Below are 27,454 nucleotides of genomic sequence, written 5' to 3'. Positions count from 1 at the left end.
TTCCAACCTGGGAGGGGTCCTCTTCACCACTGAGGTGTGGGGACAGCAGGACAGAGGCTAAGCAGGTGGCTGGACACAATGGTCTGAGGCAGCCTCACTGTGCTTTCTGTGGCCCCTGAGTAGGAGGGGCAGCAGCGAGGTTTCCTTTGCAGTAGGCTGTGTGGAGAAGGCAGCAGAGGTCTGTGAGCTCAGAGACCCGGTGGGAACACGGGGCTCCCAGGGACTTCCGAGCACCCTTTGGAGCCATCTGGAACCCTCTGGAACCTTCTGGAAGCTTGTAACGCCCAGGAAGAGGCAGAGTCTGTCTCCTCTCTTGCATCTGGGTGGGCTCTGACAGAAGAAGGGACAGCTTCCACCATGCATGCTGGAACGCTCGATCTTCAGAGCCATGCAGGGAAGTCTGATTGTCCTGAGGTCACCATGTGGTGAGGAGGCCACATGGAGAGGCCGTGAGACTGTGTGGAGTGGGCCCTGCCCCATCCTGCTGTTCCTGGCCCACATGCCGTGTGGGAGAGACCTGTGGCCAGAAACGCCCAGCCAGACCCCTCGTGACTTTGTGACCCACGAGAACTGCAAAAAGTAAGAAATAGATGTTTTTGTTTTAAGCTTTTGAGTTTTTGGGTGACTTGTTAACGTCGCAATCGAAACCTAAAACCAAGGCTGAAACCACCGAGGACGCCCAACACTGTGAGTAAACCTCTCACTGGAGGGAATGGAAGTTGAAGAAAAGCTCACTTTAAATAAACTTGTATTTTATTGTTTGCATGGTGGTTTCGAGCCCTGGAAGTTTATACCCACGCTGCCTGCGTCCCTCGGCAGCTAGCAGGGTCCCGAGGGCCCCCCAGTGCTGTGTGCACAAGGCTGGGTGTGATCCAGGCTCGAGGGCCTCACGCTCGCCTGCCTGGAGCTCTGCTGAAGAGGTGGGGGGAGCGCAGCCCCGGTGGTCCTTCCGGAATTTATCGGAAGAGGAGCGTAGAGAGTCCGGCCCATGAGTGGTCTGAGGGCAGCGTGACGTCCCAGCACCCCAGGGTCCTCTAGAGCCCATCTCCGGCTTGGGGCCCAGCCCATAAGGGAACCCAAATCAGCAGCCCCTCAACGGGAGCCCAGCTCGACCCAGCCCTGAGCGTGGTGGGGGATGGGGGCTGGGGAGGGGACTCCACAGCCCATCCCAGGCGGGTCTCACAACTTTGCCTTGTATCCTCACTCCTGCTCCCACCACCCCCAGCTTGACAAGCGTGAGCTCATTTCTTCCCGGGAGCTGGATAAGGAGGAAGGCACGACATCACGGCTTACCAAAGCCTCCCAGAGCACGCAGATTTGAGTTTCAGTATTGCCTTTACAAGATACTCCCCCGTCCTGCAAAACGAAAATATGGCCGCGTGTAACAAAAGGAATATGGTCACTGAAGACAGGAAAAGGGGAGTTCGAACCCCATCTACGGTGGCCAGCGTCCGAGCAGGCCCCTGATGGATACTGTCCTGGTATTCACAGCTTGTGTTGTGCTGGGCTGGTCCGCGTGACCTGTAGGACACGGCAGAGGTGACGGCTTGTTTCTCTCTACATTGGGTTATTGAAGACACTGCCCATCCGATGAGGAGCTGAGGCCTCCTGCCAATGGCCCATCCTCCAACCCAATCGAGCCTTCAGATAACGTCAGCCCTGGCTGACAACATGGCTGCAGTTTCCCGGGAAACCCCAAGCCAGGACCACCCAGCCAAGCCATTCCTGAATTCCTGATCCTTAGAAACCACGGGGGATCATCAGTGTTGCTGCTTGTATCTTCTAGAGTGTGGGATAATTTGTCACACAGCAAACGTAACTACTGCACCATCTCTCCCAGTAATTGTTGGGTAACCTTGAGCACGTGGCTTCCCGTTTTTCATCCATAGAATGGAGACATCAGTGCCCCACCCATATCCCCTTGGCCCTACCGGGGGGTCCCCACGGCTGGGTCTTACACTCACTAGCAGCTCCCCGTGTCCCCTGCCCAAGTCCATTCTTGTGCCACAGGCGCGTCCCTGGCCCACGCACACTAACGCCCTGGGAGAGGCCCTCCGCCAGCGCAGACGGGGTGGCGGGTGGGCACCCCAGCTCCCTAGCTCCTGGCGGGAGGGCACTTCCGGATGCCATGCACAGCTTTTCGGAGGGCCTCAGGGGACATTCGTCACATTCACACACCGGCTCTCCGTCCTCCTTGTCTGTCTCGCTGGCCCGCTCCCTGGCTGTGCTCCCCGGGGTCGCTCTCAGATGAAACACTTGTTCCCAAATCCTTGTCTCAGGCGTTGCTTTGTGGACAACCCGAACTAAGGCGTCCTGATCAACTGAGGTGTCGTGGGTGATGGGTAGTTCTCCTCCTTTCAAGGAGCCTGGCCTGGAGCGCTTGGGGGCAATGGTGTGCTGCCCCTGAGACACCTTGTTCAGAGTGCTGCAGTCATGGTGCGGCTTAGTCGTGGGTGACTTCCTGTGTATCGAGTCCCTTCCTCTCCCTCCTTTCTCCTTTCCTTCCCTCCCTCCCTCCCTTCCTCCCCCATCCCTCCATCTCCCCTCCCTTCTTTCTTCCCTCCTTCCTAACTTCCTTCCTTCCTTCCTCCCTCTCCTGTCCCTCCATCTCCCCTCCCTCCCTCCCTTCCTTCCTTCCTTCCCTCCTTCCTCCTTCCCTCCCCCGTCCCTCCTCACCTCCCTTCCTTCCTCCCTCCCTTCCTTCCTTCCTCTCTCCCTTCCTTTCTTCCTCTCAATTACATTACGTGCTTTTTATTTCTTTTACATGTAAGAAACAATACCTAAGCATAGAAGGCTCAAATTTGAATGACGAGTTGATGCATGAACAGAATGAACTCAAGGAACAGTTTCTAAAATACGTGTAATTAAATTCTTTCTTTCCTTGGTGGTCCCTCTTCTAAAGAAACAAACCGTACTGTAGTGAGTTTTTAAATTTGTTTTTAATGTTTATTTTATTTCTGAGAGAGAGACACACACAGAGTACAAGCAGGGGAGGGGCAGAGGGAGAGGAAGACACAGAATCCGAAGCAGGCTCCAGGCTCTGAGCCATCAGCACAGAGCCGGACGTGGGGCTCAAACCCACAAACCGTGAGATCATAACCTGACCTGAAGTCAGACGTTTAACCGACAGAGCCGCCCAGGCCCCCGTGTACCCTAGTGATTTTAGGAAAGTCTTTGCAAACTCCATAAAAGAGGTTGTGCAAACATCTGGACACTCAGGGTACGAGCGGTGAGAATTATCTGGGACCGGGGTGGGGGGTGGGCGGGCAATGAACAAACTAAACAACCTGAAAGGCAGCTCAAGGCGTCTCCTTCATACTGAATGGGCTGAGCCAAGCTTCGGGGGTTCTCGTTATTTGTAGCTCTGTCCTATGAAGTGACTGAACACCCAACTGGCGGGTTCCGGAGCGACTTCCGCGGGGAAACGCAGGGCTACGTTCCGGCCGGCCCCCGGTCACACTTGGGTCGGTCGGTCAGGCCAGAACGTGACTTTGTGCCGTCTGTGTCTGGCTGGTGCGTCTTGGCCAGTATACGCTGAGGACGCGGGAGCTGAGCCCAGGACGGACAGCACCACGACCCCGGGCTGAACGGCGCTCAGCTCTCCGTGCCTCGGCCGCGCAGCTCGCGGCAACCTGAGCTTGGGGACACCAGCCGGCACCTCCGCGCCGGGCCCGAGGGCCACTGTGACGGCAAAACGCCCAACAGAAAGCACATAGAGGTGGAGCGCGTGTGCTCCACGGCCCGTGAAGGGGACACTTGTCGGCAGCGCGGGAGCGGCCGTGGCAGGCAGAGCGGTGGCCTCGGCCAGCCTCGGCCCGAAGCGTGAGGGGCGGGACGGTGGCCCCTCCGCAGGTCCGCGCCCGGAAGTGAAGGGGTGACCCCAGCGCGGCAGGATCTGACTGTTGGGACTCAGGCGTCTAAAGAGGCGGTTCGGTTAATGTGAGGCCATGGGGTGGGCCCCCGCCCAATCTGACCGGGGTCCCAGGAGGAGCCCGGGACGCACAGAGGGACCCCAGCGGCCCCTGGCCGCACAGGAAAGGCCGGGCGAGGCCCCGGCGGACCAACGGGGACCCCTGTGCTGGGGGGCCTGCACGTGTTCCCAGGCGAGCACGGAGGCGCCGTGAGCACCGAGGGCGGTTTTGAATCAATCTCAGCGGGGACGCGGACCCCTGAGTGCCGGGTGCACGCACGGCAGGGGGTCAGCTGGACCACCGCACAGGCCGGCACCCGGGGTCTCTGTGCAGCCACCATCGACTCTGATGGCGCCACAGCCCCCCGGAGACAACAGGCTGGGACCTTGGAGTCCCACATGAGTGGGTAAAACGGGGCCGTCGGGGAGAATTTCTCACCAAGAGCCCGGCTCAGCACTCTCTGGGGTCTGTGGTTCCCCAGCACAGTTACACTTGGTGTTCCCTCCACAAACGTCGTTCACTTCGTTTTAAGTGCTGAACATCGTTTAGGGGCCAGAGCCCGAGGCGGGGGACACCCCAAACCCGAGGGGCCTGCGGGCTTTTCCCGCGCACCGACACCATGTGGACGGGTGCCTGGCCATGGACCCTGGGCAGCCACAGCTGGGCACTGAGCGCTGACCACTGAGCACTGGGTACTGAGTGCTGACCACTGAGCACTGACCACTGAGCTCTGACCACCGAGCACTGACCACTGAGCGCTGGGTATGGAACACTGACCACCGAGCACTGACCACCGAGTGCTGACCACTGAGCACTGGGTACTGAGCACTGACCACCGAGCTCTGACCTCCGAGCACTGACCACTGAGCGCTGGGTACTGAGCTGTAACCACTGAGCACTGACCACCAAAAGCTGGGTACTGAGCACTGACCACTGACCACTGAGCACTGACCACCGAGAGCTGGGTACTGAGCACTGACTGCCGAGCTCTGACCACCGAGCACTGACCATTGAGCACTGGGTACTGAGCGCTAACCGCCAAGCACTGGGTACTGAGCACTGACCACTGAGCTCTGACCACCGAGCACTGACCACTGAGCGCTGGGTATGGAACACTGACCACCGAGCACTGACCACCGAGTGCTGACCACTGAGCACTGGGTACTGATTGCTGACTGCCGAGCTCTGACCACCGAGCACTGACCACTGAGCGCTGGGTACTGAACACTGACTACCGAGCTCTGACCACCGAGCGCTGACCACTGAGCGCTGGGTACGGAGCAATGACCACCGAGAGCTGGGTACCAAGTGCCGACCACCGGGACAGCGCATCCCACGGCCACATGGATACACCTCTCGGCTCCTTCCCAGCAGTCATCAGGGATTTGCACTGACACATCTGCCCTTTTAGCCCGAAACCCCTCAGATCGCTGGCTGGGACTTAAAGGGTGACTGCAAGGGGTGAGCAGTACTTCTCATGATTCCCCCCAAATACTGACCCTGTGACACTGGCCCCCTCGGCACCTGCTGCAGCAGCAAGGCTACGGCCCAGGTGGAGGCCCTCCTTAGCAACAAGTGGCCGTCACGTGCCCAGCTGCGGCGAAGAGCCTCTCCCTTTATTCCCCAGGCACACACCTTACTCCGCGTTTTGACCAAACGGCGCCATGCTTCACGGACTCCTGCGCGTTTCAGAGAAGCTCTCAGCGCCTTAGCGAGGACCTTGTTTAATGAAATGTGTGGATGTACAATAATTATTTTTAAATCATGGAGACGACAAAACTCTGTATATCCTAAAATTAGATTTTTTTTCCTTTTCAGAGTTGATCAATTAGCAATCTTCCAGATAGAAAATACATTTGCGTGGTTCCAAGTTCGGAAGATACAACACGATCCGTGAGGAAAATCTTCCTTCCGCCCCTGTGTCCTGCTACCTACTTCCTCCCTAAAGAGGAAACCGATCTTACGGGTCCTCGTGTACGGGTCCTCGTGTATCTGTATGTTTCCACACTCTTGTTACGCGCAGGTGGCTAAATAGGTGTGTGCGTGTGAGCACATTTGTGTGTGTGCACACATGTGCACACACACACGTGCGCTCGGAGTCTAGCACATTCGCTGCTCCATTTCTTGTTTGCTCGACCACTCTCATTCCTAGGTTCTGAATTTGGGGATTCGCCTGCTTCCTAAAATCTGTTTGCACCCCGCACATCAATGCTCACGGTGTAGACGCTCCTCGGAATAGGGAAAATCCGAGTCTCTCCACTTCCACGCTCCCAGCTGAGGTCCAGCAAAGCTACGCTCCACATTCTTGTCACTGTTACTACTTTTTTAGAGAGTGATTTTTGGTCACGCATTCGAATTAGCTGTTGTTTTATATGTTCAGTATTTTTTTTTAACCTGTATTTATTTTTGAGAGACAGAGAGGGACAGGGGAAGGAACAGGGGAGGGACAGAGAGACACACACACAGAATTTGAAGCAGGCTCCAGGCTCTGAGCCGTCAGCACAGAGCCCGACGTGGGGCTTGAATCCACCAACTGCGAGATCATGACCTGAGCTGAAGTTGGACACTCAAATGATTGAGCCACCTAGGTGCCCCTGTTCAATCATTTTTTATATATTAATGTCCCCCTTCCTCCCTTCCTCCCTTCCTCTCTTCTTTTTTTAAAGTTTAAATTGAAGTTAGTTAACATACACTGTAGTCTGGGCTTCAGGAGTAGAACTCAGTGATTTATTTCTCACATGACACCCGGTGCTCATCCTGAAAAGTGCCCTCCTTGGTACCCATCTTTTCTTTTCTTTCTTTCCTTTCTCTCCCTTGTTCTTTCTTTCTTCCTCCCTCTCTCCCTCCCTCCCTCTCCCTTCCCTTCCTTCCCTCTTTCCCTCCTTCCTTCCTTCCCTCCCTCCTCCTTCCTTCTCACCCTCCCCTTTTTCCTTCCTTCCTTCCTTCCTTCCTTCCTTCCTTCCTTCCTTCCTTCCTTCCTTCCTTCCTTCCCTCCTTCCCTTCCCTTCCCTTCCTCTCTTTCTTCCTGTGGTTTTACATAAAGCACAAATCTCCCCTCCACTTGTGACCCAATTTCACCCCACTTCCACTGCTGATTCTCAACATTCACCCTTCACTCCCAGGGGATTGTGTCTCCAGGGCTGGCATCCAGCTTCTGTGGTTGCGGACAGGCCAAGGCCCTCCTTTGCCAGAAGTGACCTTTATAAGGACTCTTTCTGAGATGTGCAGCCACAGTTGGTCACATTTCCTGTTCTTCACCAAGACAGTCCCAACCAATAGAGAAGACAGCATGGTGACAGCAGACCTCAGCGATGGGGCGGGGCTGGGCTGGGCCTGAGGACATTGTTGCACCTGGGCTGGGGTGAGGTCGACCTTGGAGGTTTTAGTTACACGAGCCGGTAATGCTGTTTGGTGAGAAGCCATCCGGCCCCTGCACCAAAAGCTTCCCCAGTGACTCAGGAACGACCCTCTGTTCATCCGTGCGGCTGCCATTTGCTGGGTGTCCTTTCGTGACGGGCACGTGTCCTGGCCTGGGGATTTCCATCGTCAGATAGCGGAGATCTATCTTGTTCTTTGGAATGTGTCACGTTTCCCTAATTCTTCACGTTCCTTGTAGCTTGGCATTGGTGTCTGTGTATTTAAAGCAGCAGCCCTCTCCCAGGTTTAATGGACTGGCTTTGACTGGGACAGACCTTCACATCAACGTGGCCTGACGTTCTGGGTCGTTCCTGGCCGCCCCAGATGTCCAATCTTTCCGGCTCCCCTCCCCAGGAGCCCACAATCTCTTGGTCCTTCTGGTGTCCGACTATGCCAGCTCCATGCGGGGCAAGATAGAAACCGGCCCCTCGGGTACGTATTGAGCGAGCCCTCCCCCGCCCCCCCAATCCCGGCCAGTGGAGCGAGGAGGATCGTGGCCATCTCAACAACTCTCCTCCACCTGTCCTGTCACTCATGGAATGAATGACTCAGGCCACCGAGGTGGGTTGGACCATTGCAGAGTTTAAAATGGCTTTCGATCACACAATTTGAAATGGTTGTCTTTAGCCATTTAATCTTTGGCCGTTGCTTCAGGCAGACACGGAATAGATCACTGTCCAAAGGAGACACACATATGGAACCCCGAATTTTAAATATAAGCTAAATAGAATAGAAAAGAAAAAGGAGTCTTTACATTTGACTCAGGTTGAAGCCCAACAGCCCTTTACTAGGTCCGCGAGCTACGTTGTATAGAAAATGGCACAATGAGCTTCCTTTGTATGTTAACCACTGGCATCACGAAAAGACGGTGCAACCCTGGAGTCAGCTGCCCGGACGTGCGTGCCGTCCGTGGGGAACACGGTCTGTATTCCGTCGGCCTCTGCCCTGCCATGTGCAACTTGTGACAAACCCCTGGCGGCCTGAAACTCTCTCTCTAATCTTTTCGCTTAAAAGTAAAACACGACACTGATTTAAAAACAATCATTTGAGGGGCACCTGGGTGGCTCGGTCAGTTAAGCGTCGGACTTCGGCTCAGGTCATGATCTCATGGCTCGTGGGTTCGAGCCCCACATAGGGCTTTGTGCTGACAGCTGGGAGCCTGGAGCCTGCTTCGGGTTCTGTGTCTCTCTCTCTCTCTGCCCCTCCCCCCACCCATGCTCTGTTTCTCTCTCTCTCCCTCTCAAAAATAAATAAACATTAAAAAAAAACACAGTCATTTGTTTTGAAAGTAAAGGTTCAGGAATTTCAAACATCAAGCCAATTTATGTCCATTTTTAGGATGTAATGAATAGTTGAATTTCAATTTATATTTCCATACTCGTTTACTTTTAATTTTTTGCAAACAAATCAAGCCTTTTGTACAGAGTTTTTTGGAAAATACCCGTTTCTCTAGATTTCATGAAATAAATATGGTTGCAAAATAACTTGTGTTTAGGTAGACTTGTGAAATCACAGTGCCTAAAATGAAGCATTTCGTCTTACAATTCCTTCTTCGTCATACACGGTGTGTGCAGAATTATCTGCTCATCTCGGCTGGGGCCGAGGACTGACTTTCCTGGGGACCCCAGCCCCTCACGCTTCTGGCTAGACTTGGTGGTGGAGACCAGATGAGGAAGCAGTGACAGCCGCTGTTCCCAGAGGAACAGCAGGTCAGGTGGGAGGGGGATGGACAGAGCCGAGGGGCTCCGGGGTCCCACTGCCCTCCTTGCCTCCGCTCTGCCCGGGGCTCCATGTTACGGACCCTCCACACTCACCACCTGCACACCCTCGGCTGCCTGTCCGGAGGGATGGCAGCCACACAGGATTCGTGGTCCTGTCCCCAGCCTTCCCGGGCGCAGCCCACTGAGGTTGTGGCTCGTACTGGGCTTCCTGACGTCCCCCCAGGAGCCACTCGCCCTGTGCTTCAGGGGGACGCTGAGTGACTTCTCCGGGATCTCCCAGTTCCGCCCTCTAAGTGTTCATCTCTCCAGCCTACCCCACGTGTAAGTGTCCAACGCCTGTAATGCACCCCCCATCCTGTCACACTTGGGGTGGCTCTGCTCGGCTGGCTGAACCCTAACAGATACACTGAGAAAAAAATTTGTGAGATGGCTAAAATTCCCCAGGTGGTTCCCGTGATTCAGAATAGGCTGGAAAGCTCTTGACTCTCAGGCCTGCCACTTGACCTGCCCACTCTCCAGGAGCTGTTACTGTCGTGCACGAGACAGGGTGAGCAGGGGACATCCTGCCCTGAGTGTGGAAGCTTACATTTTGGTCAAATGACGCTTCGGTGGTTTTTTTTTTTTTTTTTCCTGCCTGCAAGATCTCAGCCCACTTATAAGATTGTTATCCTTCTGTTTTCTTCTTTTTTCTTTCCAGTCCTTTGTGGGCTTGCAGAGCCTGTCCGTCTGGATGATACTGTCTGTTTCTGAGACCCTTGGTCTGTCTACGGCAGGCAGCGCCTAACGAGCAGGTCTCATCTGGAGGTTCCAGCATTTTCCAAGGTTGTGATTTCATTTATTGTTGTACGGATTTCAGGTCAAGTTTTTCTTCCACTACTTCAAAGTCCCCCTTTAATCATTTTCAGGTTTTCATGGCAGGTTTTCCTGCAGGGATTTTGGGGCGGTCGATGTCACACTCTCGTCATAACGGCGTGCAGGGTGGTGCAAGCCCCCCGTTGTAACCCCATTCCTAGTATTCCTTCTCCTAGCATTCCACGCTCCAGCCAGATCCACGGACATTGCACACACTTCCTTTCCACGTAAGCCTTTCCCTTCCCTGAGCCGCCTGTGGACTCTCAGTCTGAGCTGCCATCTTGGGAAGGTTCTCTGGTCACCCGGGCGAGCGGAGCCCTCCACCACGTCTCTGGGTCTCTGTGGCCCCGGCTCATACATCTGTTTTGTGCGTGGGGCACAAGTCTGTGTTTATTTCCGGCTCACACGTCGGCTGGTCGGCTGGGATTTGCCCGAGGCCGGGGTTGGCACTGCTTGGCTCCAGTGTGGGCTCAGCTCAGGTCTGCTCTGTGTGTCTCTTACTCTTCTAGGATCTCATTCAGGGGCACCCGAGGCACGTTCTTCACGCGGGGACGGCCTACGTGCAAGGGGGCGAGCCCAACTGGATGAGCGTATTTTGACCCTTTGGATCTCACCCCACTGGCCAAAACGTGATGTACGGCCAAGCCCTGTGTCCAGTCGTGGGGGAATCCTCTGCCTGCCATGAAGCCACGGCAAGGACGTGGATATACGTTCTAACTACAAGAGAGCAAAGAATTCACGCCAGTGATTCAGTCTACCCCAGCGCACTTAAATATGTGTTGCGTCCACAAATATGGAATGTTCAGGACATCCAGGAAGATTCCTCATGGTTGTATAGAATTTAGCAACTGCTAATTTACCCACGTGCGAGACTAAGCTTCTTCTCACCTGTCCCCAGCACCACTCCATCCATTTCTCTTTTTTAATTTATTTAATTAAAAATTTAAGGTTTATTTATTTTTCAGGGAGAGAGAGGCAGAACGTGAGTGGGGCAGTGGCAGAGAGAGAGGGAGACACAGAATCTGAAGCAGGCTCCAGCCTCCCAGCTGTCAGCACAGAGCCTGATGCGGGGCTCGAACCCACGGACCGCGAGATCATGACCTGAGCCGAAGTCATACACTCAATGGACTGAGCCACCCAGGTGCCTCCCCACCCCATCCATTTCTAAAGCAGCAACGGCTGCCTCAAATCAACCTGGGGGCAGCACCCCAGGGCTCAGTGTCATAAGCTGACAAGAGCCCTTTGACTGGGGTTGTCCAGCCGCATCGTGAAGCCACACCACACAGCGCCATCTGGGTAACCCTACGTTCAGCCCTACCTTTTTCTCTGTGAACATTCCCTCATGCATCAACAGGAAACCATGTTAAATTTTTGAAGACCGTCTTATTTATTAGCTCATCATGGTAAGACGAGTTTTGGGGTATGCATGGCATTATTAACAAAGCTTACAAAAGAGCAAATATTTTGGCTCTTTATTGTTCTTTTCTTAATGTTTGTTCTTTGGATTATTTGTGGAATTCTATTAAAGAAAACCGAGGGAGATGGGCCCTTTCCTGCTTCTGGCCCACTGATGTTAACCTGAGGGATTTTTATACAGTGAAATTTGTTTTTCAGGTTCGCTTTTGTCATGTTGGTGCTGAATTTTCCATCACAATTTGCAGCGAGGCAGAGGTCAGGAATAATATGCATAAATATTTATTTCCTAAAAAGTTAATTCTTACTCCTAAAATGATTTTGGAAAGTTGAAGGGAATAAATTTTCATTCTGTAGCAGAAAATGCTGAATAGTTCAGTCGGCATTTTCAAACACCTGCCCACGAAGTAAAGGAAGGCACATTAAGGGAAGGGATGTTTGGAGCTGTTCAGACGGGGAGATCGGCCGGCGGCACCGAGGGTGGGAGAGGGACGGGAGCGACACAAGGGATCGAACCAGTGAAGGACTCCAGCCTACTGATCCGGTTCCCATCACTTGAAGCTGGAGAGGAGAGCAATGCCGACACTGTCCTATCGTTCATTACTGGCACTGGGGCGTCCTGCCCGCCAGCCTGCCTGTGTACCTCCTTCGAGAGGGCAAGACTCCAGACTCGCGGAGGGGAGGAGGTTCTGCTGGGAAATGTTTCATTATCATCATTTTCTACAGAAGCACATGAACTGTTTTGGGGCGATGTCTCACTGCCATGGTACCGCGGCAATGATGAGTTTTACAAAACACCTCATCTGTGTGGGCGTCTTAGCTTGGGCAACGTTGACCTTCTTTGTGCGGCCGTGTGCTGCACCACGGAACGTGTAGTAGCAGCATCCCTGGTCTCTGTCCACCTGATGTCAGGAGCTCTGCTCCCCCAGGGGGACAACCAAAAAATGTCCCCAGACATTTGCAAATTGTTCCTCGGGCGGGGGCGGGGGGTGCAGGCAGGCTCGCCTCTGGTTGAGAACCACTGCTCTCATCCAATCTCAAAACAATTATGTGGTTGGTAATCAGGGACATGCAAACCAAAACAGGAATTAAATACTATTTCCCCCACTAGGTTTGCAACCATATCGAGCTGGATAATGTAGAATGTTGGCAAAAGGACAGGGAACAGGTTGTTCCTGGCAGGAATGTTAGAACAAGCATTTAGGGGGCGGGCATTGGTAGTTTCGATTTAAATAAAAAATGCACATATCCAATGACAGAGACTTCTTTCCAGTATCAACCAGGAGAAATAGCGACACTTTTAGATAAGGAAGCACTGAAGCAGCGTTCACTGCAAAATTACTTGCTATAGGGAAAAATGGGAAGCCTACGTCCGTCCACAGATAAGTAGCTAATTAAGTCATTGTGACTGGTGCTACGGACTATTTCACAGCAGCTAAAAATAATTAGGTACATCTGTCTGTACTGACATGGAGATCGACAGAACATCGAGACACAGCATTAAGAAATAAAAAGCAAAGTTACCAAATGAAAGGTACTGAATAATTTCACCCATGCTGCTCTCTGTCATGCACACAAACACCGCATTTTCTTTAGGTGCACGTTTCTGTACGCAAATAGGAATACGTAAAAAAAAGATGTAGAAACACTGGGAGTGGCAGGGCCACTATGACCCCCATCTCCTTTTCCTTAGGGATTGGTGAGGGCTTGGTGGCAACTATGCTGGGAGCTTGGAAGGAGAAGGACAGGGAGGATGAGTTGGAGAAGGAGAAGGAGTTGAGAGTCTGCCTTTCAGAGCAGTGCAGACATCGAAGAAGCTGAGGTGGGGGGGGGCTCTGGGGAGAGAGACTAGGGGGAGGCATCGGGGGAGGCATCAGGGGAGACAACGCAGACCAGCATTTGTGCAGAGGGCATCATAAGCGCGTGTTCACAGCAGCATCATTCACAACAGCCGAGATCTTGGAGGAAACAACCCAAGTGTCCACCAGTGGACGAATCAATCAACAAAATGGAATCCATCCAATGGCTCTTATTCAGCCGCAGAAAGAAAGAAATCCTGACACCTGCTACAACCTAGATTAACCTTGAAAACATGATGCTGAGTGAAAGGAGGCAGACACTAAAGGCCATATACCGTGGGATTCCATTTATGTGGAATGTTCAGAGTAGGCGGATCTGTAGAGGTAGAACGCTGGCTGGTGACCGCCAGGGGGTGGGAGTGAACCTCATCATCAGTCATTGGTAAAAGTAATTTTTTTTTTTAAAAGTAGGCACCACTTATTCTGAGAACTAGGGAAGAAAACAGGCTAAGCAACTCTTCCATAATACCAGAGCCAAGAGCGAACCCTTTACAGATTCATGTCTGCTGTCGGGGATGCGGAAATTTTCACCCTGTTAATTGACAGAAGGCAAATACTTGGATTCCTGGCAAAACACCAAGGTAGTAACTCAACTTTGCCAAACACTTCGTTGAAAAACATGGAGGAGGCGTTGACCTGGTCCTCAAGGCCTCGGCAAGTAGAAACAGTCACGAAAACAATTATGTGATAGACTGAGTGCCAAAAGGATGTTTCTCGTTTAGGGGAAACACAAAGAAGGAAATTCCGAACTCCCTGGGAAGCTTGGAAGAGGAGGAAAACTCCTGAGGGAGGTCCTCAGTCTTGCTGGGGGGAGAGGGCCGGCAGGGGAGAGCCTGAAGGTACCTCCAAGGGCACACAGAGCACCCATTTGAGATGGCAGGAGACGAGGTTTACCTGCAGGCGGGCCTCTAGCATGAGGCGAAGGCCGTCCGGACTCTGGCACGTCCGTTAGGTTCCAGTCATCTGCTCCTTTGTCCGCTATCCCGTGAGAATTTCAGCTCTTTTCAAACCCATGTCCACGTCCCAACTACTCCTGCCCTCATTTTAAGAAGATGACTCTGTGTCCTTCCCCACGGAGAAAACGGAGGTCACCAGCTTGAAACGCCTCTTGACTTCCCAGTCTGTGTCTATAGGTCTCCCTTCCTTCCACCTGCTATGGCGGGGGGGGGGGCAGCGGGGGGAGGAGGTGTTACCCCAAGTTAGGGCCCGGCCCTCCCCTGGGCCCTAGAGCCCCTCCTCCACAGTCTCCCTATGGTTTACATCTCACATGGTGTGGCACAAAAGGGGCACCTGGGTGGCTCAGTCAGTTAAGCATCCAACTTCAGCTCAGGTCATGATTTCACACTTGGGGAGTTTGAGCCCCACGTCGGGCTCTGTGCTGATAGACGGGAGCCCGGAGCCTGCTTCCCATTCTGTGTCTCCCTCTCTCTCTGCCCCTCCCCTGCTCACGCTCTGTCTCTCTCAAAAATGAATAAAAGTTTAAAAAATTAAAAAAAAAAGGAAACACCGGAAGGCCCCGGTTGCTTCTGCTATCAGGCTGGGGGTCTCTGCAGCCGCGGCCAGGCTGAGTCTGGCCCGCGTATGCTGCTTCTCGGGCGCTGCCCGGTCCTGGGTCCCTGCTCACCTGGCCCCGCCGCCCCACGCCCTTGCGGTCCTGCGTCTTTTCCTGTGTTGCGCCTGTCGCGGTCTGTGAAGCGTCTCCGTTCTGGCCTCACTGGCTCCTGGTTCTCTCACGAGATCCTAAGGTCCAGTGGAGTCACGCCCCGCCCCCCCCTTACTTCTGCAGCACCAAGCACCGCGCCCGCCTGGCGAAGATGTGCTCAGTACACGCTAACCACGTTTACTAACGTTAATGGAAACGCTGATTGGCTTTCACACACCTGGGAGGCTGTATCAATACTCTCCAAATGCGTGCAAAAATCATCACAATCGCTCTCGTCCTTGTTAGCCGAGAATAAATTTCTCACTATTGCCCATCTTTTGAGCTGGAAGGAAGTTTGGAGGAGACACGGTCATCGACCGTTTTAGGCTAACCAGCCCACAACCGAGCTAACCTTGTCGTCTGCAGGCTCCCGGTGGTGGGGAGGGAAGGGTGTGTGGTTAAGTGGGGACTCGCACAGAAACCCAAGCTGGAACCCCGGAGTCCCCTTCATTTCCCTGTGAAAGGCAGGCCTCTGCCGGGATCTTGACGTGAACTTGGCAGACTCATTCACTCACGTCAGTCTTAGGTTTCAAGATCTTTATTGTTTCCCGAGAGCCTGTTATAAGAAGGTCACAGAGAAGCATGAGAATGGGGGACTGATGTCAGGGCAACAGATTTTCCAAGGATAAAGTCGCACAACACTTAGTGAAGATCTTCTCTGACGGGCCCCAGCCTCCTGTCCAACCAGCAGCCCGTTATCGGTCTGAGCGGGCCGCCTAACAAGGCGCCACAGGCTGGGCGACCTTAACTACAGACTTTGGTTTTCTCACACCTCTGGGGTCGTAAAGTGCAACACCAAGGTGTCAACAGGTCTGGTCTCCCCTGAGGCCTCTCTCCTTGGCACGGAGACAACCACTGTCTCCCCATGTCCTCACGTGGTCGTCCCTGTGTGTGTGTCTGTGTCCTGATCTCTTCTCGTAAGAACTTCAGTCCTCCTGGAGGAGGACCCACACTAATAACCTAATTGTAACCTAATTACCTCTTGAGTAGGAGACGCTGTCTCCCGATGCAGGCACATTCTGAGGCCTTGCAGGTTAGGACTCCAACATGTGAACTTGGGGCAGGGCGCAATTCAGCCCATCTACGTGAATAACAACGGACAAGGTCAGAGAGGACACAAGCACATACAACCCTGTCCCGAGGAGCAATGCCGGAATTAGATATTCTTTGAGTGATATTTGGATCAAAAGGAGAGAAAGCCCACCATGACTCATAGAACACACACTTTTTATCAGCCTGACATGTTTACTTATCATCTAAATGAATTTGGAGAGCAGCCCCCACAATGTCAGCAAATCTGACAACGCAGTCACTGGGTACGACACAGATGGGGAGTAAATGTTTAAAGAATTAATCAAAGACATTTTCATCAGCGGGTGGCCCGTGCTACTGTAAACAAAGCCCGTTTCTCATCCGATGGCAGGGCCGGGTACGGTCCTCTCCTCTCTGGGCATCTTCACACACCTCTGGAGACAATCCCTCTCCCTTTATTTTTCTATCCACTGCCTGGGGAAAGTGTTCAAGCTGCGCAGGTTGGATAAGAGGTATTTTTAGGCAAACGGAACCCGTGGCTCTTCCTTGGGTCTTTTCTCACCAAGGGTCCCTGATGGCGCATCATCTGACGAGGGGCTGGGGCTAAGCTTTCCTATACTTGACATCTTTGCTGGTTTTTGATTTCATAAACAAAAAATATTTTGCCTTTAGGGTTTTCCTTAGCAGAAGACCTAGGGAAAAAAAAACCCCATTTGTTCTGCTCATAATGCTTGTGGAGCCATTAGTATTTGCCAAGCATGAAGTAGGGTGCTTGCCTGGGTGGACCCGCGAGCTTGTCTCTGCCTTGGGGTCGAGTCTCTCCATTCAACAGTAAAAAAATGTCTAGATAGGGGCGCCTGGGTGGCGCAGTCGGTTAAGCGTCCGACTTCGGCCAGGTCACGATCTCGCGGTCCGTGAGTTCGAGCCCCGCGTCGGGCTCTGGGCTGACGGCTCGGAGCCTGGAGCCTGCTTCTGATTCTGTGTCTCCCTCTCTCTCTGCCCCTCCCCCGTTCATGCTCTGTCTCTCTCTGTCCCAAAAATAAATAAACGTTGAAAAAAAAAAATTAAAAAAAAAAAATGTCTAGATGTTTCCAAAAGTGTGGCCCAAAGATTTCTTTTGGTCAACTGGGACACTTGTTAAAAATTTAGATTAGAATTCCCTTATGAACATATCTGTGAAACTCCCATTTCCTCTACGCTCCAAAAAAAAAAAAAAAAAAAAAAAGAAAAGACTAATAAAAGAAGCAAGCTTTGTTTTTGGCAATGAAAGTAAACTCCACAGAAAGGGAGATGCTCCCGAAAGCATCTGCGTTGTGATGAGAGCTGGTGCAAGGAAACGGAGACACGCTGAGGACAGACCTAAGGGGTGACAGTCCAGATGCCACAAAGCTCAGAAAACATCAGCAAAAACACAGTTCTGTAGGGCCAGAGACACATCCTGACGGGCACAGCTTTCATTTGCTGTTCCATTGTGGGCGGGGTGGGGAGAAAAAAAGGATCGACAAATGCCCCCACTGGAACCACGCGGGTTTAGAGATGTCAAGAATCACGAAGACGGGCCATACAGGAAGCTGTCTGTTCTGGTTGTGACTCACAAGTAAGAGCTGGCATCATGCAGGCTACAACCGGGCCCTCCGCGCCCTGACTCATGCAGTAGTAAGTAACATATATAGAGAGACATACGAATATGTCTTCTTACTTATGTTACTACATTTACGTCTACATATGTCTGTCTCTATGAATACATATACACATATATCTACATGATGTACTAAAAAAAAAAACAGCAGCAAATATTTATAAAGAATACTCAGATATTTTGCAAAGGTATTAGTTTCCTATTGCCACTGCACAAAAACTGCCACTACATTAGTGGCTTTAAACAACACAAATTTATTATCTTACAGTTTTGGACGTCTGCTGAGACTGGAGTCGCTGGGCCGTGTTCCTTCTGGAGGCCCGGGGGACGACTGTTTTCTTGTCTTTTCCAGCTTCTGGAGGCGCCTGCATTTCTGGGCCCACGGCCTCTTCCTCCAGCTGCAAAGCCAGCAATGGCCAGTTGAGTTTTGGTTCTATTTCACCACTCTGGCCCTCCCCTTCCACACTCCAGGGTGCTTGTGATTACATTACACCCACCCAGATAATCCAGGGAAATATCCCTATATTAAGGTAATCTGATTAGCAACCTTAATTCCATTTGCAACATTTATTCCCCTTTGCGACATAACACAGTGTATTCACAGGGTCCATGACCTAGCACGTGGATATTGTCCTTGCGGGTGACACTATCCTGCCTAGGGCTCCACAGAATAGAGAGGAAAACGGCAAACAACCATCTCAACCTTAAGGAATTGATCTCAAATAAAGGAATTTTTAAAACCTTAAGGAAATGATCTCAAATAAAGGAGACCACAGATACAATGGCCAAAATATCAGGTGAGAGAGAAGGGGGATAAAACAAAAGTTGACAGAACTCAGGAAAAAGAAGAAAGAAAGAGAGAAAGAGAGAAAGAGAGAAAGAGAGAGAGAGAGAGAGAGAGAGAGAGAGAAAGAAAGAAAACCATCTCAGCAATGCAGAGAGAGTCGGAGGGAGCAAAAGGGATGCCACTGAGGCCAAAACTCATACAAAACAACAAAGCAGTAGCCTGCCTCTCATTAGAGGAGAGAAAGGAAAAGAAAAAAAAAAAAAAACCCGAAAAGAGACACAGTTTTAAAACGGAGTGCAGGGGCGCCTGGGTGGCTCAGTCGGTTAAGCGTCAGACTTCGGCTCAGGTCATGATCTCGCGGTCCATGGGTTTGAGCCCTGCGTCGGGCTCTGTGCTGACAGCTCAGAGCCTGGAGCCTGTTTCAGATTCTGTGTCTCCCTCTTTCTCTGAACCTCCCCTGTTCATGCTCTCTCTCTCTGTCTCAAAAATAAATAAATGTTAAAAAAAATTAAAAAAAAATAAAATAAAATGGAGTGCAGAGCGGATGACACAAAAGCTGTGGGAGAAGAAACCACAGATGTCGTAACTGGAGTCCCGGAGGGAGGAAACCAGAATGGGAGAGAAGAAATATTTGAAGACATGGTCCAAGAAAACGTCTTTGAAAGAAAAGAAGCCTGAGCCTGCGGAGTGAAGGAGCACGTCAGGGTACGCGGAGCGGCTGATGCTGGAACTAGCTGGTCACTACGCTTCAAGGATAAAGAGAAACTTCCTTTGGGCAGCCATGCAAGAAAAGGCTGACAAGCTGAAGAAAAACCCAAGCAGGTCTCAGATGTTTTTATAGCAACATTTAAAGCCCCCCCCCCCAAAAAAAAAAAAGGAAAGAGAAAGAAAGAAAGCAAGCAAGCAAGCAGAGAAATCCTTACAACATTCTCACGGAAAGAGGTTGTGAGCCACAATTTTACATCCATCCAAACTCTACATAGAGTGTGAAGGCTACCCACAAAATACCTCTCACGTTAAAGACTAAGAAAACACCATTCTATGAGGCCTTCTTGGGGCAATTACCAGAGGATCCACTCCAGCCACGCAGTGCGTGCCCAGAAAAAGGAGGAAATGTTTCAAATTCTTTTTATGAAAAGAACATAACCTTGACATTAATACCCACCAGATTGCGGTGGGAGCAGACACAGCGATGGCAACAATAAAAAAAACTCTCACTCACGAATGCAGATGTAAAAACTCTAAATAAAATATATTAATGGCAAGATTTCATTCTTTTTTTTATGGCCGAGTAATGTTAATTATACTTCAATGAAAATGTATTGAATGAACTAACCCAGTAACATTTTCGAATCCATCATGACCAAGTATGTTACGTGAGGAGTATAGGAACAATTCAATTTGAGGGAATCTAATGAAATAATATAATTCAAGGGAAATGGAAAGATCATCTTCATTTTATGCTAAGGGGGCATCTGAAAAATTTCAATATCCATTCCAATTAAAAAAAAAAAGTACTCAGAGAAACAGGGGTAGATTCATACTAGCTTATCCACCATGGATACATAATAAAACATTTATCCTAGCTCAAAACCCAGCGTCATTCCTAATGGCAATCCCCTAGAGGTGTTTTCACTAGAATCAGCAACATGAAGACGATGCTTTATTATTATTTAATGTTGCACGGGGCGGGGGGGGGGGGTGGTTCTAGCCTATGCGAGGACACAAGAGACACCACCTAGAGTCTCACCAAAAGGATGATACACGGGCCGCATCAAGCCTTTGGATTCAGTTGCCAATTAAGCGAGGGTCACGCTGAACTGTGCTGTGGGGTTGCAATCAGCCCCAGATACCCCAGAACTTTCCACAGGTAAATTGCAAGAAAAAAAAGGATGTAAGGGAAATGGCGAAATTGAACGCAACTTAAGAGACATAGCACGATTTTTTAAAGTGGGCAAGACTGAACCGTGGTGTCCTAGGGATACGCACTGGGTGACCTATTCAGGAATGACAAGAGGCGATGGCCACATAGCTCAGGAGAGTGGTCACTTTGTGCAGAGAGGGGAAGTTGCGACGGGAAAGATGGCGATGGTCTCTGAGGCTGTTCCCGTCCCAGGCGTAGTTTACAAGGGTGTCTGCCTTAAGACCACTCATTAAGCTAGACATCTCTCTTATGTGCTTTCCTGTACAGAAATTTTATTTTACAATAAAAAGGTTCTAAAAGCGCTCAGCTCTGCACAGCATAAACCACCATAAAAATACCAAGTCAAAAGACAAATTGCAACACTGTTGGCAATTTTGATCAGAGGCAAAGCACCGAAGACTTTCTTCAAATTAACAAGAAAAAAAAACCCCACCAGTTTATTGCAAAAACTGACAAAAGACATGAACACGGGGCCCCAAATCTACAAAAGATCTATGTCTTTTCGCTTCACTTGTGGGGGGATCCATGATGGCGCTTGTCAGGATTTCTGGTTCCCCCTCTTTTCCGGCCCATGTGCCTTTGAGGTCATGTGACTGGCTCCGGCCAATGGCATGGAGCAGAAGGGAAACGTGTTAGTCGTAGGTGGAAGCATTTAAATGCCTGTGGAAGAGGGTCTGGCACTCCCCTCCCTCTCCCCTCCCTCCTGCCCAAGTGGTCCTGGGAGCGCGTTCACTCCCAGGAAACAGAAATGAACCCCTGCACGGAGAGCAGCTGCAGAGACATCGCTCAGTTCCGCCAGGACTTCAAGTGAGCAAGACACAGACCATTTCTGTTCCAAGGCACTGAAATCCAGGGGCAGTTTGTTGCACGGTGTCACCTAGCCTATCTGAGTGTTACGGATGTCCTAGGCGTGCCCTGTGACAATTATTATCTTGGTCCAGACTAGGGAGAAAAATGCCACTGTTCCCAGCGGTGAGCCATCGACTGCATTACAAAGTGGCGAGGCTTCTAAATGCAGCTGATAAGATGAAAAAAATGACAGCCATTTTCGTAAAGCAGAATATCTTCGTATTTCAAAATGCTATGCTGCAGACAATACGTTTTGATGACCACACAATTTCATTTCCTTTGTGATCTCAACAAATGCACTCTATTATGAAAGAAATAACCGCCACTTTCTTCATTTCACTTATTTATTCAACAAATATTTATTGAGCGCCTACTCTGAGTCTGGCACTTTGCTGGGTGATATATCAGGGAATAAAGGAAGTAAAAATGCCTGCTGGCCTAGAGTTTACACTCTGGTGGGGAGACATGGACAGTAAACACACATAGTACATAAATAAAGGGCACAGCATGACACAAGGCGTTAAGGGCTGTGGAGTAAAAATAGAGCAGGATAAGAAAGATCGGGAATGCTGGGGGAGGTGACGATATTTTAAATGAATGGACAAGAGAGAACTTATTGAGAAAGTGACCTTCAAGCAAACATCTGAAGGTGGAGAGATGCCGAGCCATACAGCTGTCAGGGGAAGGGAGCTCTAGGGAGCTGAAGCAGTCTGTGCAAAGGCACTGGGGTATTAGAGGAACAATGAGGAGGCTGGAATGGAATGAATGATAATGGGTGAGTGAGAAACAAAAAAGGGTAGAGAGAGAGCAGTTGGAGGACCCTGCAATAACCCATCATATGGAAGCAGGGGAGGGGACGGAGGGGAGCTCAGATTCTGGGTTCATGCTTTCAAGGTGGAGGCTACAAGATTTCTTGACAGTTTAGCTGTGAAATGTGCAAGAGCGAGAAATCAAGACTGTCTCCCAGGTTTTAGCCCGAGCAGCTGGCAGGAAGGGTACAACCGACTCGGGCAAGATCCTGAGTACAGTGGCCCGGGGAGGAACCCAGAGCTCGGTTTCTGGCACGTCAACCATGAGACGACTATTAATCACTGTCGGATCCCTGTGCAAACTCCCGTGAGCTAGGCGGTCTAAAACAACGGAGATTTCTTCTCTCACAGTTCAGGGCACTAGGCCAAAATCCCACAGGGGGCTCCAGGGGAGACTCTGTTCCTGGCCTCTTCCAGCTTTGGGGTGATCGGTATTTCTGGGCTTCCGGTACCACACCGAACTCCACCTCTATGGTTACGCTGCTTCCTCTCCGTCTGTGTATCTTTCATAAGGGTGCTTGTCATTGGATTTAGGGCCCGTTGAGATAATTCAGGCTGCTCTCATCACAAAGTCCCTCAGTTACATCAACAAAGACCCCTCCCCCCAACCCACCTTTTTTTTTTTTCTAAATAAGGTCACAGTCACAGATTTGAGAGATTAGGATGTGGACATATCTTTAGGGGCCCCCATTCAGCACCCCCCATGTGTCTTCAGTGGTTGAGGGAGGGTCTTTCCGTGGGGAGACTATATGGGGATTGTGCAAAGCTCTCGACATAATGGTTTAGGTTTGGTGGGCACAATAAGGCAAGGATCTAGAAGGAGATTTGAAAAGTACACAGTTGTCTGCCAAGGCAATGCTTTGACCAGTGGAACAATCTCGAGTCCCAGAAGGCTTGTTTTTGGGAACTCTACGGTTCAGACAGACTGAAGACGTTCCTGAAGCAAAGAATAAAGTCCTTTACTGCTTTACAGCTGTAGGTGCCTGAGCGAGAAGGCCCAGTTCTCAGCTCCGGTAATTAAGCTGATGCTTAGGAAAGCTGGACTCGGAGCTCAAAGGGACAAGATGAATATCCTGACCTCCCTCCCTCCTCTGGCCCAGACGCTTGGAGCGGATGCATGTTACGGGCAAAGGAGAAAGCGGACCACAGAGAGCCTCTGCTGGGTCCACTGCCGGAGCCCTGGGTCAATGCTGCTTCTCCATGGGCCCCGCGCGTCCCCCGGGGGCACGGGCCCTGTGGCAGGGGACGACGGCACCACCTGTCCACCCAGAGCCGTCGTCCAAGCGGAGACATCAAGTCCCATCACGTGGTTAGCTACCATGTCATCATGTCTTCAGGGCTGGGTGAGGTCTTCAGGTCATTTGCTGTAACTCTTGCATTTTAGGTGGGGAGCCCCACAGGCAACGGTTAACAATCTCACCGCACTTCTCCAGGGCCCTGATGAGAAGGCTGGCTTTTGGATCCCAACTCCCGTGGTCTGCGTGACATCTTTGCCCTGGCTACCTGCAGACCCGAGGAACTGATGCTCAGAGCGCAGCAGCATCTCGGGTTAGGGGTTTTTGTGACTAGCAACAGAAACGGAAACTAGTTAATTAAAGCCGAAAAGGAATTTATTAAAAGGATCAGGGCGCTCACAGGCCTCCAGGAGGTCTCAGAGTCGGGCGTGGAGGCCGCTTTGCTGTGAGCAGTGCCCCAGTTCACGCTGGCTGGAAGACGCTGCGGCCCCCACCCTGGGGCACTGACAGATCTGTCCACCCCACTGGCCTCTCCAGTCCCTAACACTGGGGCTCTGGACACTGGACACAGGGGCTCTGCCGCGGCCACTCCTGGCGGACCGGTCCCGTGAGGTCTCTGCTCCTTTGCCTACTGGCTCTGAATCCAAGCTAGAGCCACGAGCCCCCGTCTGGCTGGTTGGGAGGCGTGAGGGTGAGAAGCCGGCACTTCCGGCCTGTCTGGCGGGAGGTCTAGGGGCAGATTTCGGAGTCCCCAAACACAGAAGGGGCCCACGGGCACGACGGCCACAGTTAACAGCAATGTTCACAGCAAGAAGCTGGGGTGTGCCCACTTGAGACAGTAACAAAATAATCCTACCTTCCTAAAATGCAGTTTGGGTCACGTCAACTTTCAGCGCATCCTATCTAGTGGCCAAACAGTCCGGTCACCTGGTCAGGGCTCGGCGGTCAGCTCCAGGCTGTCTGACCAGGCTAGCTCTCAGCACAGCCCCCACCCTGTCTCCGCTTGCCTACCACAGGCCACTTACTCGCCCCACCTCACCCACTGGGTTTCTTTCTTTTTTTTTTTTTTTTTTTTTAGGTAAAATGTGCATATGGCAAAACGCACTTGTCTGAAGTGATATGATTTGATGGGTGCTGACAAGTACACACACCTGTGAAAGCCAGACCTCTATCAAGATCTAGACTTTTCTATCACCTGGCTCATTCTCTCGTGCCCCCTCCCTGGTCAATCCCTGGAAACAACTACTGATTTGCTTTCTGTCACTACAGATTTGTGTGTTCTAGAATTCCACGTCCATGGAATAAAACAGTACATCCTTTTATCGTGTCCAGCTTCTTTCTCTTATCAAGATGCTTGTAAGCATCATTCAGGCCACTGTGTGCGTGAGCAGTTAGCCTAGGGTTTCTGCCCAGTGTGACAGGATGTAGTGGCCCATGGCAGATCGCAGAGAAGCTGTGACCTCTGCCGTTTTCATTTGAATGAGGATGGTTCCGATCCCTGAGACCAGCTGAGAGAGGAGGAAAGGGGGTCGGGTGGGTTCAGAACCACCTTTCCCAAGCACCACAGGCAGGCCCTCTCGTGTCTCCTTAGACACTGACGCTTTTAGGTGAGTTTTCGTTCGGGGATGAAAAGAAGTTTCTTGTCTAAACGTCATCTGGGGGAGCATGGGCTGGTAACCTAGGTGAGCTCACCGGCATCTGTTCTGAGAACTGAGCGCACCTCCAGATAGAAACCACTTTCAGTCGAGTGAGGTTGAGAGTTTTAGAAAGTCAGTGAACAGATATTTGGCTGCCCGGTGTGGGCAAAGCACGTGCATGACTCCGTGGAAGATTCCAGAAACCTCTAGACTGTACCTGCAGTGGGCCACAGCCTCACTGGCGAGAGGAGCCACAACACTTGTCAGGAGCCCTTGCTGCGTTTCCACCGTGAGCTACACTCGGTCCCGTTCAGAGAGCGCAGGCCTCGCAGAAAGCCTAGGCCCCTGACAGGCCGTGGCTGAGCTCTGAAATAGAAGGAAAAGAGGAGAGGGGGTGACATGTGCCATATGCTCACCATAGGGCTGTTGGTGACACATTTTTGTATTTCTGCACAGGTGCAGCTTTTTGGGCACACGCTCCTGAAACGGGATCCTGGATGAGGACCAACTTGGGGAGTTAACTGCAGGGGGAGAGAATTCCGGAGAGATTCGCCGAATGCTGCGGGAGGAGGCGGGGCGCAGTCCTGGGACGCCGGGCTTCCCTGGCCCCCGGAGAGGCTGATTTACACCCAGAGGGTTGGGGCGAAGATGCCCTCGGAGCCCCTCCCAGGCCACTAACTCACTACAGCTTTCTGTGTTGGCCACATCTCGCTTCTAGGTGCCAATTTACATAAGGGCACAAAACAGAGCCTATGGGTTAAGGACACAGAACAGAGGCCGACCTGTCCCACGCGGCCTGTCCCTGCGGTCCTGCGTCCTGGCCGTGGGGTGGGTGGGGCTCCACACCACACGAAGTCACCCGAGACCCAGGTCCCTTCCCTACTGCGCTCTCTCACCCCCTAGACTCCTGTCCACACGGAACACAGTGGAAGCGGCATTGCTCCCGCGTCTGCTTTCCAGCCTCCGAACAGAACGGAAAAGGGCAGACGTCTGAAACAAGCCGCTCGCGCTTACGCCTGACGCTCCTCACTTCTCTTCTCACACCCCATTGGCCCCTAATAGTCACATGACAACAAGGGGCTGAAAAGGAGGCTGGGAGAGTCCTTCTGCTTACCTCCCATTGGCCCCTAATAGTCACATGACCACATGTGCTGCGGCGGGGGGGGGGGGAGGCTGGGAGCTACCCTTCTGCTGGCAACCCTCTAATTGGCCTCTAGTAGTCACATGGCCACATGAAGCTGAAAGGGAGGCTGGGAGATGTAGTCTCCAGGTTGGCGGCCCTGTGCCTGGCTGAAAACTCCATTAACATGGAAAAGGAGAGGGAGAATTGGGAACACGCTCAGCCCTAAGTCCTTGAGGGATGGCAGAATTAATTCGTCAACCTGGGTGGGTTTTCCTTCTCCCCTGCCAGGGTTAGGCTATAAACACAGCTCCGTTTTTTACAGCCCGGCCTCCCCTGCATCTCTGGACCAGATGAGGAGGCGGCAGGTGCGGCTGCCGGGTTTCGGGGGCGAACCCCTCATCCCGGGACGTGCAGGTTACCCGATGCGCTCCTCGGCTGCCAGCGGCCTTCCCGCATTCCTCCACTCCCCATCCCGCACGGTTCTGCTCCCTCCTGCCCGGTTGTCAGTCCGTACACGTACTTTGAAGTCTGTGGGCTGTATCTATTTTCTGGTTTTCCCGAAAATGGAGTTTATGGGGTTTTTAAGTCCTCCTTGTTCTTTATGCATGATTTCCAGGAGGAGACGTAGAAAAATGGTCTTATGTGGCCACGTTCATTCCGAAAGGCAATGGACTAGTTTAACGAGTCACTTTATTCTGGTTAGGAGTCAAGGACTTAGCCTCTCTGGAGACGGTGTTAAAAGGGATTTCTCTGTGGGGCGAAGAGACTGCGGCAAGTAGCAATTTAGGCTGGCGACAGAAAATCGGCTTGATTAACCACGACAAGATCAGACAAGGAGGGGAGAATGCATCTGAGTTAGGGTGGAAAGCGGAACAACCTTGATAACATTGCTCTGGGCAAGATGTGAGCTGCTTTTCCAGCTCGGAAATTGGTCCAGATGTGCCTCGGGTAGGATCATAGGTAATGATCCCACAAAAAAAGTAAGAAACTACAGGAAGAGAATGTGTAAATGCCACTGAGTAAATGCAGAGAGATGTCCGTGGGCCCCGGCATCCTGCGTTGGGGGCAGGAACCAGCTTGTAGAGTTACCGAGAGCAGAGGTCAGGGAAATGTGCTGTGCGGGCCACACTGACTACGTCCTGTGTCCCCGACCCATTCCGGCGCCACGTGACTGTGCCTTGCAGCACATTTTCTCCACAGCATCCAGATTTTCCTTCTGAAGCAGAGTGCTGCTCTCAGAGCCAGAACCATGAACACTTCTGTTATCATAATGAAAACCACCACCAGGTTAACTCTAGACATTTTGCGATGGATTTGGGTAGATAAAAGCAGCATGGCTTTCTTCCCAGAACGTCTCCGTTCAGGACATCCTCGGGAAGCCAGGTGCCCTGCGGGATGCTGGGGACGTGGTGTTCCACTTTACAGGTAAGTAACTGAAGCTCAGAGGCCTCGCGTGTCTTGCTCAAAGTCACTAGGATATGCAAGTGGTCAGGTGGCTTGGGTGGATACCACTAACTTGTCTGTAAAAATCCTCATGCCTTTCT

General features: G+C 51.7%; 2 long non-coding RNA genes across 2 annotated transcripts in view; one reads left to right on the top strand and one right to left on the bottom strand.

Moving 5' to 3' along the window:
* Positions 1 to 25,800, bottom strand: part of LOC147572863 (uncharacterized) — a 72,131-nt gene extending 46,331 nt beyond the window's left edge. Inside the window, exons 1-3 of the long non-coding RNA XR_015245423.1 lie at positions 25,684 to 25,800; positions 25,005 to 25,153; positions 17,813 to 17,944 (exon numbers count right to left, since the gene is read on the bottom strand). This is a non-coding gene — a long non-coding RNA (uncharacterized LOC147572863). The remainder of the gene's footprint in view (positions 1 to 17,812; positions 17,945 to 25,004; positions 25,154 to 25,683) is intronic.
* On the top strand, positions 23,267 to 24,470 carry LOC147572864 (uncharacterized). The gene is made up of 2 exons (XR_015245424.1): positions 23,267 to 23,463; positions 24,229 to 24,470. It is a non-coding gene; the product is annotated as an uncharacterized LOC147572864 (long non-coding RNA).
* Positions 25,801 to 27,454: the final 1,654 nt, after the last annotated feature.

The sequence above is a fragment of the Puma concolor genome, chromosome E3 (genome assembly GCF_028749965.1).
Source record: "Puma concolor isolate L17-30 chromosome E3, mPumCon1.1.hap2, whole genome shotgun sequence".
NCBI lineage: Eukaryota > Metazoa > Chordata > Mammalia > Carnivora > Felidae > Puma > Puma concolor.
The sequence above is the reverse complement of the archived record's forward strand: the minus strand, read 5'-3'. Positions and strand labels throughout refer to the sequence as shown.